This window comes from Melospiza melodia, chromosome 1 (assembly GCF_035770615.1).
Source record: "Melospiza melodia melodia isolate bMelMel2 chromosome 1, bMelMel2.pri, whole genome shotgun sequence".
NCBI lineage: Eukaryota > Metazoa > Chordata > Aves > Passeriformes > Passerellidae > Melospiza > Melospiza melodia.
The window spans coordinates 24,930,536-24,949,549 of NC_086194.1; the positions used below are offsets into that span (position 1 = coordinate 24,930,536).

Consider the following 19,014-nt stretch of genomic DNA (forward strand, 5'->3'; position numbering starts at 1 on the left):
TGGCTAAGAGCAGCATAAGGTGTGGACTTTGTGCAAGTGCAGCGGGTTCGCATGGGGAAGTTTTGATCCCATCAGGAACCAGAAGGGTATTGAGTGTCACTCTGCTAGTGACTAAAAAGATGTCTAACTTGCCTTGCTTTATTGGTTCAACTCTTTCTTTAAATAGTTGTTTTCTTCCTAGCTGCACTGTAGAACAACAAAATAGTTGTGATGCCAAATTTAAAGACTAACTGATGTAGTTTTTATACTGGAGCACTATTGTGCAGAACTCGGCAGAACATATTAATTAGACAGCTGTAGTCCAAAATTCCATGTACTCTACTTCAGTCACATATTGGAGAAGTTTGTTTCTTAATTGTCATAGAATGGTGAGCATTTCACATTTCATTAGACCACGTTGCTCAAAGCCCCATTGAAATATCCTTGAATACTTCCAGCGATTTAGGATCCAAAACTTCCCTGGACAACCTGTTCCATGATCTTACCACCCTCAGTGTGAAGAATTTCTTAGTAATATCTTTTCTAAATCTACCTTCTCTCAGTTTAAAGTCATTCCTCCTTGTGATTTACCACTACATGCTCTTGTAGTAATTTCCTGATCAGTTAATAATGTCATGATCCTTCATCCCTTCAGTTATGTGCTACAGGTGACAGAATCAGGGGGAAGGGGTTCTTATTTTGTTTGGTTTGTTTTGTGTTTTTTTAATGCTTTCTGACGTGTATCAGCTGAGGCATCTTAGAAATTATAAGCCATTCAAAGTGTTAAGGGAAATCATTCAAAAGAAAATTGGTATTTTAATCTTATGCTTCTTACAAAATGGTGAATGTTTGTTTAGGATTCCTCACAGAAATTTAGGCAATTAAATATCTTAAATGCTCCACAAATAAGAGCAAAGATAACAGGATTTCAGTTGCATGTAGGCAAATTATTTCTGTGTGTGTAATGACTGCCTAAAGAAATAAGCACTTGAGCATGCAAGTGATAATTATGGATGGTAATGTCCTGTTATCTACCAAACCACGCATCTTGCATGAGTAAGTGCTTTTTGTGTAGGAGCATATTTGTGTAACCTCTGCATAGGGCCTTTCCTCACTCTCTCTCAGCTCATGGCAAGAGATTGATTCGGCTCATGTTATTGAGTTCTTGGTATAGGCAACTTTTGCCTATCTGATTCAATTTGCCTGGTTTTGATAATGAAGTTCCCATTTTTCAATACTTTCTGTAGCAGCTTTTCTAAAGAAGTTTTTTTCAGTTTTTATTAGGAAGTAGAGGAAAGGCAAAAGCAAGAATCAGAGATGCAGGTTCTACAAAGCCCTGGGGAGTCACTGTAAGACCTTCTGTCTGCACTTAGGACAGCATTACACTTCTGGATCTGCATCTATATTGTTGTCCTCCTTTAATAAATGCTCTACTCCCACCTACTATTGCTTGTGACCAATGAGAGCTTCAATGCGTATTTTGCTTGAAGAGCTCTTGCTGTAGCATTCCATTACACATGGATTGCCTAGGTGCTCTGGAATAATACAAGTCCATAGAATGTATCCCTTACACCCAATAATGTACATGTTCTTACTCATGAAACTGATCCAAAGTTGATCTGTACTGAAGTTTTCTCATTTGAAGAAAAAACTTAATTAATGTTAACATTATTAATATTAATTTTAATGTTTCTCAGCACGTAGCTTCAAATGAAATCAGGTAAAACAACAAGCCCTCAAAAACTCATAACACACAGAGAGCAGGAGAAAAGTGGGGAGTGGGCAGGTATGGTGCCCACCATACCTTAAAGGAACAGGTGATTCTCCTGTTGCATAAAGGAAACATCTGATGGTGAGCAGTAGCTGCTAACTCCCATGCTTTTAAACCTCTTCTCTCATAATAGGCCAAATCTACTTTAGTCAAAGAGTATAATTACCTGAATTACATTGTTGTACTTCAGCTCTGTGGAGAAGCACCTGGGAGTCCTGGTGAACAAGAAACTGTCCATGATCCTGCAGCACCCTTGTGGCCAAGGAGGCCAATGGTATCCTGCTGTTCACTAGGAAAAGCATCAACAACAGGTCAAGGAAGGTGATCCACACCCCCTGCTCAGCCCTAGTGTGGCCACACCTGGAGTGCTGTGTCCTGTTCTGGGCTCATCAGTAGAGAGGGAACATTGAGCTGCTGGGGGTAATTGAGCAGCAAAGATGATTAAGGAGAGGCTGAGGGAACTGAGTCTGTTCAGCCTCGACAAGAGACAGCTGAGACCTCATCCATGTCTATCAGTATTGGAAGGGAGGGTGTCAAGAGGATGGACCAGGCTCTCTTCTGGTGCCATGCAAGAGGACAAGAGGCAATGGGCAGAAACGGATGCACAGGAAGTTCCACCTGAACACAAGGAAGAACTTTACTGCACAGGTGACCACACACTGGAATAGGTTGTCCAGAAATGTTGTGGAGACTCCCTTGCTGGAGATATTCAAGAACCAGCTGTACACAATCCTGTGCCTTGTGAGAGATTGAGCTGTATACCCACTGTGGTCACTTCCAGCCTTACCCATGCCAACCCTGATCCTTGCGGTTCTGTGATGAGTAATGAATTCCCCTGTCCTTAAAGGAAAGTCTGCTGTAGTTGCAAAACTGCATCTCACATTAAATTATTACAGATTAATGAAGTGTCTAACTTGAGACTCAAACAAGCCAGATAGGCCCTGAAAGTGTTCAGTCATCTCTGTTGAGAGTTGCCTATACAGGTCTATCTCCCTCTCCTTGCCTCTCTCTCATCTTCATGATAAATCCTGTGCATGTGAGCCTTCTAAGAAAGCTCTGGGCCCAGTGTGCCTTCTGGTGGTGTATTGCTCTGTTCTCACAACACTTCCTGTGATTCAGTATAAGATTCTCTAAGAAGAGAACATTACAGAACATGAGCATTTATCCAGAAACTGTACTTGAGTTTTAATGCTTCCACATCAATCTTGAGTTGCAATGTTTCTGTAGAAGTTGAGCTCATGGAAATTAGTAGCATAAAAGCACAAAAGGTATACTTCTTTATTGCAGAGAAATTCTCTTTAATTGGAACGTGGGCTGTGGCTTGGTGCATTGAGCTGTTTTGCACTGCAGTGAAGTATAAAACAGGACCTCAGCTGTATGACATTGCTCCGGCCTCTTCCACTGCATCATTCTGGGAAAACTGAATTTAGAGAGAAATTAGTTTGTACAAAGACACTTGGAGGCTGTCTTCTGTCATGTGTTAGAACATTTCAAGGTATGTTTCTTCAAGACAGCTGTTCTCACTGCAGAGACCACTTCCTTCCAGAAGACATCTGCAGAGAAAAGTAATGCAGGCCTATGAACCTGGTTCTATTTCAGTGTTTCATCTTCCCAGGTGATTCACAGTACGGCCAACAGACTGAAATGCCTCAGAATAAAAAAAATATTGCAATGCTTATTATTTTACAGCTATCCAAAGAACCCTCCTGGTGATATGAATGTTGGATGTGTTTAACAGGAACAGTTAATCTTTATGTTCTCAGGAATATTTTCAAAGGTATTTATCTTAAAGAGCTGCTGCATCAAATGATTATGTAATGCCTTTAAAGGTAATTGACAGCTATATTGTAGTTAGGAATCTCTCAACATCAGGTTTCAAAATAAGTGTAGTAATCATTACATTAGAGTTTTTTCCCCTTTGTATAGCCTCTAAGAAGCTTGATCAAAAAACTACTACTTGCAACCACCAACAACTTGACATTTGTAGGAGACACAGGTTTAATTCTGTACCTGAAGGGTGTTGGTGGCTTGAATCAGTCCTAGGTAAGAAAACCAATTTCTGGGCTATTTAGGAGGTTCTTGGAAAGTTAGTTCTGGGGGCCTGACACTGAGGAGTGTCTGATGTTACTTGGGATGGGAGAGAGGAGGAACAGTCCGAAAGGAGCTCCTGTTGTCTCTGAAGCAGGATAACTTCCAGATACTTTTATGTCTTTGACAGGACATGTTCTTCTGTTGCCTAATTTATCTAATGATTCTAAAATGCTGGGATCTCTGAAATGCAATTTTTGTCCGTTCGTAACGGTAAGAAACCTATCAGTACACTTGATAGAAGATCTGTTATATGAAGACTTGAAGTATAAGTCTTTGACTTTGAGATACTATTTCTGATAGCTTAAAATAAATTATAGAGAAGTGAATGATTATATTCCTGCAGTGGTCTAATACTATTTATCTTAGGAAGCATGAGTTAGTAATTTTGAACCACATAGCATTTGCTCTATCCATCCAGATTTTGTGCAGCTCAAGGGGATACAGGCCTTTCAACGGTGCCAAGATATAAAAGTAGCTAACTGGAAAGCTGAAATAGCATGGATTTAATGGACAGAAACATCTGAATTGAACTTGTTCATATTTTAGATGCTGCACTTTACTTGTTACTGTGCCTTCTTTTAAACATGCTTCCTAAGTGATGTTTGTATTTGCCCCTGAGGTTATTCAGCCTCAAGTGAAGTTAACAGCACATAAAGTTCTAAGGATCATTTTTAACCTTTATATGAATATTTCATTGCTCCCAATGAAGCCTCCATCCAATGGAAAACACTTGCCTTTAACAATTCAAGATCAAATCCTAAATTGTTATAGCAGGCCTGAATCAGTGCACAGCTGGAATGTGAACATCACAGAAATGTGTATGCTGAAAGGTCTGGAGGAGGCAGAGGGAGCCAGGAGCCTGCTGCTGGATTCCCAGCAGACCACTCTGTGTCCAGAAACCTGGGGACTGCTCGCTGAATTTTCTGCTTGAAAGTACATGAGGACCTGAGACTAGAATTCCTGTCTCTCTCCCAAAAACTTTGCTTTAATGCATCACAGTAGTACCACTTGAATACCGGAGACTGGCACTTCATATCTTGCATCCTAGTAAAATGAATTGTTCCTGTGTTTGATTTCATTTCCTTGACTCCTAACCCTCAAGCAGAACAAGAAAAAGTTAATAGTGTTGACTATGTAGGCAGAAAGGGGGGATTTATGTTGGTGGAGAAAGCCTTGAAATGAGCCACTCTTCTGACAGAAAACAAGAAAACACTTTTCAAAAAAGTTCAGTAGTTTAAAAAGTAGTTACATATACTGCAGCAAAATAAGTTTGTACAGTGGTCAAATATATCTTGAATATTAGACTCAATTTCCTGGGATGTTCATTGAGTTGAACTATCCCAAGCAAACCTGTAACAACTTCCCCACTGGAATGTAATTTCCTTCTGCCATGTTACATTCTTTGTTTCATTTTGCAAAAGAAATATCTAGCTGGAGAGTGGGTGGAGGCAGACTGCAATGAATCTTCTAATATTTTGGCCAGTGATACATCTGCTGTGGATATAATTTGAGCACAGTGGAATTTAGAATTATGTCAATACTGGAATTGATTTATTTGTTTTCCTTGACATCAAAACTTGCACTATCTGATAACATATAGAGTATAACTGGGCTGGTTTTCTGGATTTTATCTTGTCCTCCAGTACTTAGTTTCATTTGAAATACAATTCTACTACTGATCATCTCGACTGCAAGAAAAACCTCTCACTTAGGCCTTTGTGAAGTGTGACATCAGCTTTTATTTAAAGTTCAGCTGAGGAGAAAAATCTAGTTTTTAGTGGAAACTGAAGGTAGTGTGGGTTTTTTCCTTGCTATTAATAGCACCACAAACTGTGTTAGTCTGGTCTTTGATAGCAAAGTTTTGAGTTTTCCAGTAGCTGATAGATGATGTTTTCCCCACACCTTCAATGCTGGAACAAAACACGTGCAGCTCATCTGTAAAGTAAAATCAAGGTCAATAACACAGACTGACTTGGTTTAGTGTACAGCTGATTAGAATTTTATGTCTGTTCTATCTGAAAATGGTTAAAGAGTCATTAACAAAGCACTGGGGGGTGGGAAAAATTTCTAGATTTATCATTCTTAAAGCTGAGATGTCATCAGGTCCACAGAGGCAGCAGCCCATGCTCACACATGATGTGAGGAGACCACATCATGCTTTTATCTTCTTTCTCTTATTAGCAAAACACCTATGTATGTTTTCTCCATGTGTACAGGCTGCTTGAAAACAGTCCCCCTTGGATCTTGGCCTATCTTGTGAAATATTGCCTTGTGGTGGTATTGCAAATATGGGTGTTGTGAACAGTTATCCGAGATCCATTGGTTTAGCAAGTACCATTGCCTGAAATCTTATTGCATTCACTACCATTGCTATAATCCCTTCCCCATGGTGCAGTTTTCCCTTCCATATTTAAAATGCAATAATTGTATTATAAGTATTGTTTCCAAACTTATTTGGTTTAATTTAGTTAGTTTCTCATTAGCTCTGGATCAGGACCTTGCTGCGGTACTGACTCTGCTATACTTCATTTAATTATATTTAATGCAATCTGTTTGTTTCCCAGGGGTTAAACAAACCTGCAGCCAAAGACTGAAAATGAGAACAGAGGGCTGCTTTCAGGCAGGTCTAGAAGAATTAGACTTAAAGCATGCATTGCATCTACTGTTTAGTTCCCTATCTCTCCACAGTACTGCATGACCCCCTAACCTAGCAGCAGGAAGCCAACCCAATTCAATATGAAAAAAAAGCTCTTTCCCTCTGGACAGCTAATAAAGTGGTTTTGTGCTTGTTCTGGGTTCCCTACTTTCCTGTATGCCTGGTCTTTCTACATTCAAATGCTTATTTTAGCTGAAGATTTGGGTTTTGTTTGGAACATCTGGCAAGGAGATGTGGTACTGAGCACCTCCACAGAACATGGGGCTATTCAGTTAAATCTCATTTCCACATTTATGTGCTGCAGTTGTTAGTTTTCTGACAATACTTACTGGAAGAGTCCAATTTATCAGTTTTCTTTCCATTTCCCAGCATAAATTGAGTTCTGCCTTTCCAATGATTCCTATGTTTATCACTATTACTGTGGCCCCACTTCCCTTACAAAAAAAAGGTAGTTTTTATGTCCTGGGAGATACCCTGCTGTTTCCTAGGATACTTTTCACAGAAACTGAGAGATGCCTCTTTCTGCAAAAGCAGTATTGCTGATTGCCCACAGGTAGGGTGAAAAGGGCAGAGAGCAACTGGCTTGAGCTGAAGACCTGGGGAAAACAGTGTGAGGAGCAAATCTGCAGAATCTGATGCTGTGGACATTTGTGCCCATTTCTCTTTCCATACCTGCTTTCTAAAGCATCACCAGGTCCTATTTGCCTATTTTTACTGCACAGGTACACACAGAGATGCACTGCAATAAAAGAGTCCTAAATGGCAAAGTATGTGCTCAAGTTTCGCTGCTGGGCATGTTGCAGCAGGAGATCACTGTGAATGAAGCTCCTCAGGAACAAAGCAGTTGTGAAGAGTGAACAAAATTAGCATTTCCTCAAAACCATGGGGTCTCTACAAGCAGAAGAAATGTGAAGGCCAGCTGGGGACACGACTGGAGATAAAGAGAGAATACAGATCTGCTGTTTCTACTGGGCCAAATGCTCAGAGAAGGGTTGAATTCCCTCTGCTTTGAGGAGTACTTGGCTTCCTATGACATCTCACAAGTCACTGTCCTCTATTTTCAGAAGTGGCTTTCATATAGTAGTAAAAGCCAACGCAGGATTAGGTGAGAATCTGGTTAAAACCCCGTTTCATACAGATGAATTACATATTCCTCTGGATGTTTCTGTAGTGTTTCCAGGATCTTTAGCCTAAGCTTCAATTAGTATAGCCTTGTAATAGTACATTTCACCCAGAAATGACAAGGGTTTAATAAAATTAACTCTATGGTTGTGTTGTAATGTACTCTAGGGATTTGTAATTAAAGCTGATTAAGAACATTCCAATTAAATTACTTTCTATTGGATTATGCATATTCTGCAGCATTATGATGTTTCCTTTTACTTTTCCCCAGGAGCCCAGGGAGGCTTCAGGGGGCAGGCTGCTATGTGGTGCAGATCCAGCCTTAGCATTCCAGGCAGCCCTTCCCCAAAGCAAGAAGTAAGTCTGAGGTGGCAGCCCAAGAGGGTTTGAACAAGGCTGCAAGCGTGCTCGGCTGTATGGGAGGAAACTGAAGGCTGCCTCCAGGAAAGGGAGATCACTGACGTTTGGAATGGCTGCAATTAATCTTTGCAAGCCTCATTCTGTAATGACAGTTTGCAACAGTCTTTCTGATGAAAAACTCTTGGTTTTTCTTCTAAAATCTCAGTCTTGTTTATTCCAGCCAACCCTCCTCTTTTCCTAATGCACAGAGGAGTGGAGGCATTATCAGTGTTTTTTGCTTTTCTAAAATCTCCTGGGAAATATAGAAATAGCCAGCAATAAAGACCAGCAGCTATTATCACTGCTTTCTGTTATGATAGGTGTACAACCCCTGACACCGTCGCTTTTAAAAAGCTACCTACCTTTTTCTATGTGCTCTGAAAACTTCTTTTAACGAATGGGTTAGTCAGTAATGATTCTTGAACTGGGTTGCCTTGGACTAACAAACCACTTACCCTTTTCTACTGGGCTTTCTAGTAGGAATGGGGACTTTTAATTTGCTAATAAGTGACTTAGAAATACAAGAGTCTGAGTGTATGTAATCTTACAATGCTCTTTAAAAGGGACATTGTGTAATCCTTTCTTTCTTCAGCTTCAATGGGGGCACTACTGACCTTGCATCAGCTCTCAGAGTACACTGTGCTACTCTGCTGTCACTGAGTACTAATTGTGGCAAATAACTCCACAAATTTCTGCCAGAAGCAAGAAACATTCATGCATTTGAAAGTCACTGTACTTGGATGTACTTTAATTATGCTCTATATTTGCATTTTTCAACATCAGCATCTCAGTAACATCTCAGTTTATAAATGTTAATCATCTTTTTTTTTTTAAGACTGACAGCAAACCAAAGTTACAGCTGACTCTATTCAGGTGTCTGGGAGCAGGTCCAATAATTATAAAGAATCAGAGCAGCAAGCTCTACTTAGAGACATCAATTCAAAATAAATACAGAATATGAAAGAATTATGACTTTGAGAATTGCCGCTTTTAAAACTAGCTAAGGAAGCATAACCTAGTGCTCAAGTGATAAGGCAATTAATGAATAATTGCATGCTAAATGGCTGAGCTGAAGTCAGAACTTGGAAATAAATTCTACTTTTGAAAAGTAAAAAATTTGCCTAAAAGAAATCTTTAAAGCAAGAAACATAGTTTCTTTAATTAATTTTTAATTTAGATGTTTGTGACTGAATCTTCTTTCTCACTGTCTTTAAAGAAAAGATTTTTATGGCATTATGAGAAAACTTTCACTGTCTTTTATCTGAGAGAAGATTAAAAAAAATAATTGAAAAGGCTTAAAAAGTGTGAGAAGTATTACACAGGTGTACAGAGGCAATAGTCAAATTCATCCCAGTATAGCAATAACGCTTAAAAATATGCTGAATTTTAAGCAGTAACTTAATTGGATCAGGATGAAAACTGGCGTGTGGAGTGAGTTTGTAATGTACAAAAGAATTCCTAACCTCTTCATACTGTTTGTACTGTAAGACAAAATCACAGTGCAATTCTCAAAAAAATAGACATGGAAAAAGAAACACTGCCAGAACTTTCTGCTTTGAGAGTTACAAGGCACAAAATGTTAGAAAGCCTTCACCAGTAGGGATTTGGAACACACTTTTGTTTTAGCTTTTCATAAAACTCTGGCAACCGCTTGAGAAGTTGCAGTGGAAGCAAAGCATGGTGAGTAAAACAAATCATAAGCCTGACTAGTAATATAAATCATTTAAAAGGTGGTAGATCATTATGTATTTAGGAAATAGGTTTTCTTTTTAAAATATACTTTGCAATAATGACTGCAGCATTGCTACCGGAATATATTAACATTAGACTGATGATTAAATGTAAAATTAACTTTAAAATATTTGGACTATTGAAGAGCAAGATACATTAGAGGACAGAACAGGAGATTGCCAGAATGACATTCACAGTCATCTTAAATGTCAGTTTATGCAAAAAAACCCTATACAATGTAACAAGGTAAATTGCACATTATTCACTGACATTCTTCAGCAGGAATTCTTTGAATAAAAGTTTATTCAGCTCAGATGTTTGGAAGACATCTCTTTTTTCAGGCTGTTGGGTCTTTGATATTTTCAATGTGCAGAACTGCATAGTAGTCACGGGTTTGTTCTTACAGCTGAAAGTACCTCCTTGTCCATTTTGATTTTAACATTTTTAACAGCTGTTAGAACCATTCAAGGGTTTTCTCTGCTTCTTGAGACACTGAGATCAGAATTTCCATCCGGTCTTTGTCTTCATTTTTTTTTTATTATGAAAAGTAATAAGAGTATTTTGAATACCTCCCAGAGAGAAAATTTGGATGTTTATGAGAACTCAGATGGAGCTGAGGATGCCCACTCAACAAATAATGTAAGTGTGCATGGCTGTGGAGAAGGGGAAGGCACATGGGTTTAAAGCAAACACTATTGTGTTAAGCACAGATCAGCCACCAAATTTCTTGAGCTCTGAAACGAGGAGTGGCGTTCATCTTGCTTCATTCAGATATAACACGTTCCATCTAAGCCAATCATGCTAAGCTCAGTTTATAGTCAATTAGGTACACTCTTCTAGCACCTACGATGAGATGAGAAAAGTTGAGCCTGACACTCGAGTGGGGAAATTGGACTCTCTACTCCCTTCCTGATGTCTTTTGGGCTCAGGTTAATGTAGTCCAATGAATTACTGCCTCATTTTTGCCACCAAGTACAATTAGGCCCACCCTCATTGCCAAGGTAAAGCTCTAATTAATGAGACATTGAAATAGCCAACTGCCCTGCCTCTGGCTGGTGTCCTCTGTCATTCTGAAAGATTATGCCTGAAAAGACTGATATCTAAAGGACAGGATATTAGCAAAATAGCCCACCCTGCTGTGGGAGGTGTGATGAGGGAGATCTCCCTGGTGTGTGCTGTGGGACCAGTGAGCTGCACACAAAGAGCACTCTGCCAGCCTTCTGAGGCATACCCACAGATCATGGCCTGAGCACGTCAACAGGGTGTCAGGAGATTCACTGGACCAAGAATGAAGGCTCTGACAACTGTCAAATGTATACTACAAGTGTATTTCTGTGCTCTTGACTGAAATATTTAAGCTCTGAAATACTCTCTTCCACTTTCCCTAAGACATCTTGGGCAGCTTTGTCACGTGCCAATTACTATTTAATTCAGTTTTATTTTACTTTGCAGCCTATGGATGGCTTATTTTATTACACAGCCTTGTGTAGTGTCCTTGATGTATTGTTATGAGTACTTTTACTCCACCTGTATCTGATAAGAACTGCTATTCCATTTACTTTTCATTGAGATGACAATTTTTCCTTGTTATGCAGGTGTTGGGTATTTGATCAGACAATTAAGAAAACTTGGAACAGAACATAATGAGAGGTATGATGGTCTTTAAGTTGTCTGCCACTCTTGCTGTGTCAATTTAAAGCTCTGTTTTATAAGAAGGTCACAGCAGAGCGCTGTAACTTTCCATGTAACATTAGTCATAGGACTAATCAGCATTAACTCCTTGCAATAATAGCACCTCTATTACACATGGAAAAATTTCTGAAAGATTTGTTCTTGTTTAAGATTGAATGGTGTTCCCAGGCAACTTATGGCCATTTGTTGGGATTTAAGCCCAGATGGAAATTAAGCACAACATAGAGTTCAATAATTAAAATATGGTAACAATTGTAAATTTTTATAATAATGAGAATGAAAAAGGAAAAAGAAACAAGTGATGCACAATGAATTCCCTCACCACCCACTGACAGATGCCAGACACCCCTTTCCAAACCCAGATTAGCTGCCCTTCCAGGCAACTCTCCCCAGTTTATACACTGGGCATGACTTTCTATGCTGTGGAATATCAGTTTGGGTCACCTGTCCCAGCTACGCTCCCTCCCAGTTTCTTTTGCACACCTCCTCACTGGCAGAGCATGGGACACACACACCAAAAAAAAGTCCTTGATTTATGATAAACACAACAGCAAAAAACCAAAACATCACTGTGCTTTCAACACCATTCTCCCTCTAAATCCAAAACTGTTACATCACTGTAACAGCTACTGAGAAGAAAGTAACTTTATCCTAGCTAAAACCAGGACAGAATTACAGAGTTTTTATTCCCTTCTCTATCAAAATAAATAGATGAATAATTAGTTGAGAAGGAAAAAGTTTTTACCTCTGAGAACAGACTGAAAAGACAAACACCTTATGTAGATTAATTTAGGTACTGCATACATACTGGAATGAATGCATAAAAATATATAGGGAAGGTAGAAGTAATAATATTTTAGTTTATTAGAGGCTAAAATTTTTACAAAAGCGAAAAACCCTGTAAGGATTAAGGAAGAATGGGAAGACAATGCCACCATTGTTACCTTACACCAAGGGACTTAAAGGATATATAGATGACAGCTCTTAAAAAAAAAAAGCTTCAGGACACCAAAAAGAGACTATTCCTTCTAGAAATAAGTTGTGAGAAGTACATGCCATACTTTATCACATTAGTATATTCTTATATTTAGAGAGTACATATTATGGGTTATTATTAACAGTACATTTAAGGTATTCTTCAGTCAAAAGCAGGACATATTTTCAGAATTTCTGCTTTAAGGCCCAGTTCTTGGTGTGAAGAAAAAAACTCTGTTCAGGAAAAAATGTTGGTAGACTTATTACAAAGTCTTGAATTAAAAAACAAAGTAAATAGGGAAGCAAGTACTCCGTGCCCTCAGATTACCAACCTTTCACTCTATGACTCCTGGAGAACCACACACTGAGTTCTGTAAACTCTACTTTGAAGGCAGAAGTTGCAGATGAAAACTTTTCAGTTTAATCAGAGAGTTGGAAGTCATGAAGGGCCTGGGAAATCTGGATGCAAGTTTTTTATTACATTGATAAATGGCTTTTGGTTCCTAATGTGTTATATTCAAAATTTAATGTATTTTGATTTCTTTTTGCAAATTCCCAGAGCACAATTTGTCTCTGTCACAGATTGGGCTTATTATATTGCAATCCAAGACAAGTACATCCTCTATCTTGAAGGTCTAACTCTTCCCATCATGGTCACTTCTGGTAACTGAGTAACTTGGGAAGAACCAATGGTTTTCTCTTGCACTTACTTCCATCTCTGTTATCCCTGATATTGGTCTGCTTTTTATACCTCTGTTTCCCTTGAGAAAAAAGTCTTATGTATCCTAGCTTGAATAGTACACTTTTCTCAAATAAATCCACATTCATTTCTAATTTTTGCAATATTCCACTTGCCAACACATTGAGTATTTTTTCCTTGTGTTTTCCTTCTTGTTGCTTTCATCTTCTACTGGAAATTTTTTAATACGTTATCACCTAGTATTCTCTTGATTGCCTGAGATATGCCTTTTGTCTTGAGTGACTTGAAAACAGCCTCACCTTCTAAACTGATAGTACATAACTCTAGATGGGGATTTTCCCAATTGTAGCAGATGGGTGTTTTCCTGACTGCTCCTACACCTGTTCCTTTTTAATTGTGAGGAAAAGAAATAAAATAGTGTCCTTCTAGATAATTCCTTTCACTTGAATTATTAAACCTTATATTGAAAATTATGCAATTTCTCCATCAGGCAGTTTTCTTTATGCTGGAGCCCATGTGATGAGAATTAGTGATGTTACATTTCACACTGCATTACTCAAACGAGTGAAGTGTCTCTTGTGAACAGCTCAACTTTCACAATTTGAAGCAGCACTGTCAATGCCCAAGTGGATTTTCTATTTCAGCTTTTCCAGGAAGTCTTTCCATTCTGAAGGCATGTGCTCCTGGCTTTATTTTTTTCTGTCATCTCATTTTAAGCTTAGCTCCCCTTTGTGCTCTGGCAGCGGCTGCAGCTCCCCTGTCTGCTTCTTGTTTCCTCAGTGTCCCATGGAGAGCTTCAGGCACAGTAGTTAAGGGTTGCAGGTCAGTAACTTCTTACTACAAGAATACTGAATGTCAGATTGTTCCTCAAAGAGATAGAAGCTGGTCCTTAGTGCTTCAGAAGAGTTAATTTTATGGCTTCCAATCCCTTTTCTGTTTGTCTCCTTCGGGGCTGAGAGGCTTCTGTTCTGAACAAGCTGAGCCAGTCACTTGGGTGAGACTCTGAGGATCGGTGTTTACCTTTTAATTAATGACTGTTCCTCATTAACACAGTCCTCTGCTTGACTTTTGGTGTTTGGGGTTTTGGGTTTTTTTCTCCCTAACAAGTGTCATAGAATCAGAGCTTATGTGTTTTTATTGTCTCTTCGGAGCTCAATTTCAAATGTCCATCTTAGTCCACAATTCTGCAGTTCCCTGCATGACAGCTTTCAGAAGGGGTGTTACATGAGAATAATACATAAGGATGTACATGTATTTTGCACATCCATTATTTTGCCTTTCAATGGCAAATTACTGATATAGTGAGGATTTTAGGTGTTACTCATACCTATAATAGGTATTATAAGTAATTTACATAGATTAGAGGTAATACAATAGGTAATACCTAGAGCATTTTTGGTACCTGATACCTGCTGCTGAACAGTTTCAGCATGACTGCTGAAGAAAAAAATGAAAGATCTTATGAGATACCACTGATACAAGGTATTCTGGACCAGAGATGATAGTCTTTACTATGTGCTGAACACAGTGGGGTCACAGTTTTATAGCTTATAGGTGTTACCTTACTGAAAGGAATAAATCAACCAACAAGTTTATTTTTCCTATTACGTTATCATTCATCAGCCTCTCATTACAGAAGGTTAGTAGTGCCATTTGTGTAGGTTGTCATCACTAATCTTTACCTCTGTATGATGATTCAATGATTCATTGTCTACCATCTTTTTTTGTCTTTTGTCAGCGCACAAATTCTAGGAATGGGTGACAAATTCTGTGATTAAAAAAAAAGGCTAATTGTACAACAGTTCCCAAAAACCTGGTGAAAAGCACACATAAAGTGTCTCATAGAATTCTCAGATTATCTTCTGGAAACTTCCTTCATCCTTAGGGAAGCTCTTTACATCACATATATAGAGCATTCTGATTCCTTAGCATGGAGCCATGTTAATTTCTCCTTGAGTCCTTGATTTTTTCTTGTTCTGGTCTAGACCAGATTAGACAGAAGAGAAAAATATTTGATGATGTGATAGTCTTGCTCTAAGATCAGTCTGCTTCTGAAGGATCCATAGGAACAACATGATGTAAGCATAACTGTGCATGACCATTCAGATTTTTAAAATGAAGCCTATCTCAGAAATCTGATGAAATTCAGATTTTCATTTGATAAGTCATAAACAGACAGTAGAAAATCTTCCATATTCCATTTAGATAATTGCTATACTCCAGCTTATTAGAGTTAATAGTTGTATCAGAGGAAAAACTGTGCCATGCACATAGATATAGGAGATGGGTGAGGTTCAACAGTCTCCCAAATGATTAAATCATCTGAATATACCATTCAGAGATTTGTTACACATTGAGAAAAATCTAGATTTATCTATCAATGGAAAAAGGACTAAAATTATTGTGTAAAATATCCACAGCTAATAATCATTTATACCCCACTGTTAAAATATATGCTTTTCTTGGCTATTAGTTAAAATTAAAGAAGTGAGGCTATTTTTCATACAAAGACATATAATGTATTAAAAGGTCATGTAAAAAATGTACCTACATACTCAATTTTGGGCTTGTTTTCAGCTGGCTTTGGTACCTCATGTTATCTGTGGGTGGCTGACTACAGCCAAACTTCAAATGAGTTTTGTAATTTTTGTGTCTATCAAGTAATCTCTGAAGCAACTGGTGGGGCAGCAGACTCTGCCTTGAGTTCTCTGCGGGGAATTCCTGTTGTCAAGAATTCTGCTTCTCTTCTCAGCTTCATTTTTCATTTCTCCTCAGTTTCCTTTGAGGTTCTCAGAATGTCAGAATGAAACAGACCCAAAAATGTTTCAGTAGGTGAGACAGAACAATTAGGCTGTATCTGTATAAAGAGACACCAAAGAAGCCCATCAGTCCTTTATCCTAGTGAGATAACACCAAGTAGCATTCATTATGCTGCAAGGGCAATATGGTTCATTAGTCATTCATAAATACGAGAGATTTCAGACCAAAATCAATTACCACAAAAAATATGGTAATATTCAAAGGTTTAAAGTGTTTTGTCAAGCTCTTATTTTCTGTAATTTTTATGTTGTTTAGAAGTTACAATTGATAACCATACCTTATAGAATTTCTTGATCTTGTTATTACGTTGTTTTAATTTCATTTTTTTCATGTACCACTAAGCTAAATCAGTATCTCTAGAAAAGCTTCCTCCTCTCAAAACCAGGGTGTGAAGAAGAGATATATTATCTCCCCAGCCAGTTTCTTATAATCTCCTCTGTTCGTTATGCAAAGATGAATACTCTGAATATTCAAATAGTAGCAACTGGTATCTGTCTTTCCATAGAAAGACTTTATTCCTTAATAAATCAACTTTTTTTGCTTTGAAACAACCAGAAAGAAAAAGTATGACAGGATAATTCTAGTACTACTTGAAACCCTTTAAAATAAAAGAAACATAGTAATCAAATTTTTCTTCCTTGTTTTTATGCAGATTTATGAACATCATTAAGCTTTTATATCCATTGCAGGTATTCTGAAGAGATCGCAGCTATTTCCATGAATGCAATAAATTTTGAGGTCACTAAAACATCAGGTATTCTGGAAATACTGAAATTCTATTAACTACAAAGAATGTCATTAATTTTCTATCTGTGATTCTTGGCAAGCTATGCTTCCTTATTCACTCAATGACAGAAATATCCAAGCAATTAAGATATTAAAATTATGGGGGAGTGGTGGGAGAAAGGGGAAAATAAGAACAAAAGAGAGGATAATAACTCAAAATATGTATCTATGTTAAAAAATTACACAGTGCTCTCTCACTATAACATAACCATGGAGATTTTCCTGCTTTTAGGAAGGGCTGTCTTTTCACAGATGCAATAATAAAAAAAAAATTTTATTTTCACTCAAAGGGGAAAAATATTTACAAATATCTTTCTTGCTCTTCATATTTAAATATATTTTAATAGAAGGGTTTTATAAACTGTACAGTGGTCCATCATTTGCAAGATTGGTTTACCAGAGGTTCCAAGACTATGGAAAGTAGTAGAATCTGGTTAATAAGGAAACCATACTACCAAAGTAAGAAGTTATCTACAGGGCAATGGAAAGCAGTCATTAGGAAAGGGAACTTCTGTGATAAATAGCATAGCTATGTCAGATAAGACACATTTTGAGGTCGTCCCAAGGATATCCAAGGGGTAGTGAAGGCAAAGGAATATCCAGCTGCTATGGGAAACTTTATCCCATCATGGCACCCTTAGGTCAAAGCCCATTCAGAGCTCTTTCTTGCTCCCAGAGCTCTGAATTTAGAAGAATTGTGTCTGGAAAAAATTGGTTTCCTGAGTACAATAAGCCTAATGAAACCTGGCCATGGCTTGTTCCTTGATGAAAGATCTGATGGGAGCATTGGTCAGAAGCCCTTGGCTATGCCCCATGCTCCTGTGGCATCCTTCTGTAGAGCACAGGGTGCTGCAGTCACAGGAGAGTGGCCAGCAAAATAACACCCAAAAGATGGTGGAGTGAATTTCCAAATATTCACACAAGGTCCTTTTGTCTGCTCCCTTTTATAAATTTTGTAGTCACTTAATTATCATTGAGTTCTCTCCCTCTTCTGATCAAAATTGGGCAGCAAGCTCAACAAAATATTTCTCTAATTTTAAAAAAGATACTACAGAATATTAAGATTCAGGCTTTTAACCCTCTGCAGTAAAATAAAACAGAAGTAAATATGGTCTGTAGTCTCTCTTCAGCTTCTGCATACCTGACCATGGCAGATACTCTTATCAGCATGTTCACTGTGTATTTACTGGTCATGTGTCACTGGTGCCTGAAGGCAGCCTCACTGCACTGGAACAGATGATAAAACTTCAATTTTCACTGGACGTGCCCAAACATATTTCTCCTTTTCAAGAATAAATAGTTAATTTCTTCCGAAACAATGAGTGCAAATGTGATTATAGAAGTGCTGATACTGTCCTGAGAGATACAAAGAGTAATAGCTTCCTCTGCCAGAGGAGTTCTTTGCTGAATGCCTAGATAAATGCCAGGTTTTGGAAGGATCAGTAGCTGCACATTAATCAATACAGGTACATACCTCACCATGAGCTTGGATTTAGTGCTCCCTTCAAATTCATTTTGCAAAACCCCTTGAATTAAGAACCTCACTTCTCTTTCTTACTGCATCACAGGTTGCTCTTGGAGATGACATCTATGATGTTCAGATATGAGGTAAAATAAATCCATTTGCACATGTACCTTGTCCTGGCTGTTGGGGACAGCAGGCTTGCAGCTCCAGGCCTGTTGTCAGCACAGTGATGTGGCCAATCCTGCAGAGAGCAGTGGGACCAGCTGCCTCTCCAGCAGGGGCAGATGAATTTGGGCTGGGAGCTCTGCTGTCGATTAAACCTGTGGCTGTAGCACAAGGACAGAAAGGGAGCAGCCATTCTTTTTTAACGGGACTGGAAACAGCAGTGACTTCAGGTATAAGTAACATCAAAATAAAGTACTAACACTGCTGGATTTTATTTGATGTATAGTTGCAAAATAATGACAAGAGACAATGCAGTGAAGGTAGAAGTAAAGCTGTTGCTAAAAAAAGTCCTTGCCATTGTGAAGATCAGGCTGTGTCAACACACTTGTATGCCTGTAAAGTCAGCTTTACAAAGTCAGTCACTGATACCAATTATTCTTCTACCACCTGTTTTTACTCTTTTCCCCTTAATGCAATCATTTATACATTTCTTAATCTCCTTTATTCTGAAAAGAAAAACAAGCAGAGCATGTCAGTGTAATAAGAGAGGGTTTGTGTTATCAGCAGCATAGACAGAAAAGCATCTGTGAGAGTCTCGGGCCCTCTCAGGCCTGAGTTTTACCCCCTTTTATTTAGATCAGGACAGACTCTTCACATCTGTT

General features: G+C 38.4%; 1 long non-coding RNA gene across 1 annotated transcript in view; it reads left to right on the forward strand.

Annotated features, from left to right (window-relative positions):
- Positions 1 to 9,585: 9,585 nt before the first annotated feature.
- The window catches only part of LOC134429440 (uncharacterized), an 83,796-nt gene continuing 74,367 nt past the window's right edge, over positions 9,586 to 19,014 (forward strand). The window contains exons 1-3 of the long non-coding RNA XR_010030590.1: positions 9,586 to 9,698; positions 10,326 to 10,388; positions 11,345 to 11,399. This is a non-coding gene — a long non-coding RNA (uncharacterized LOC134429440). The remainder of the gene's footprint in view (positions 9,699 to 10,325; positions 10,389 to 11,344; positions 11,400 to 19,014) is intronic.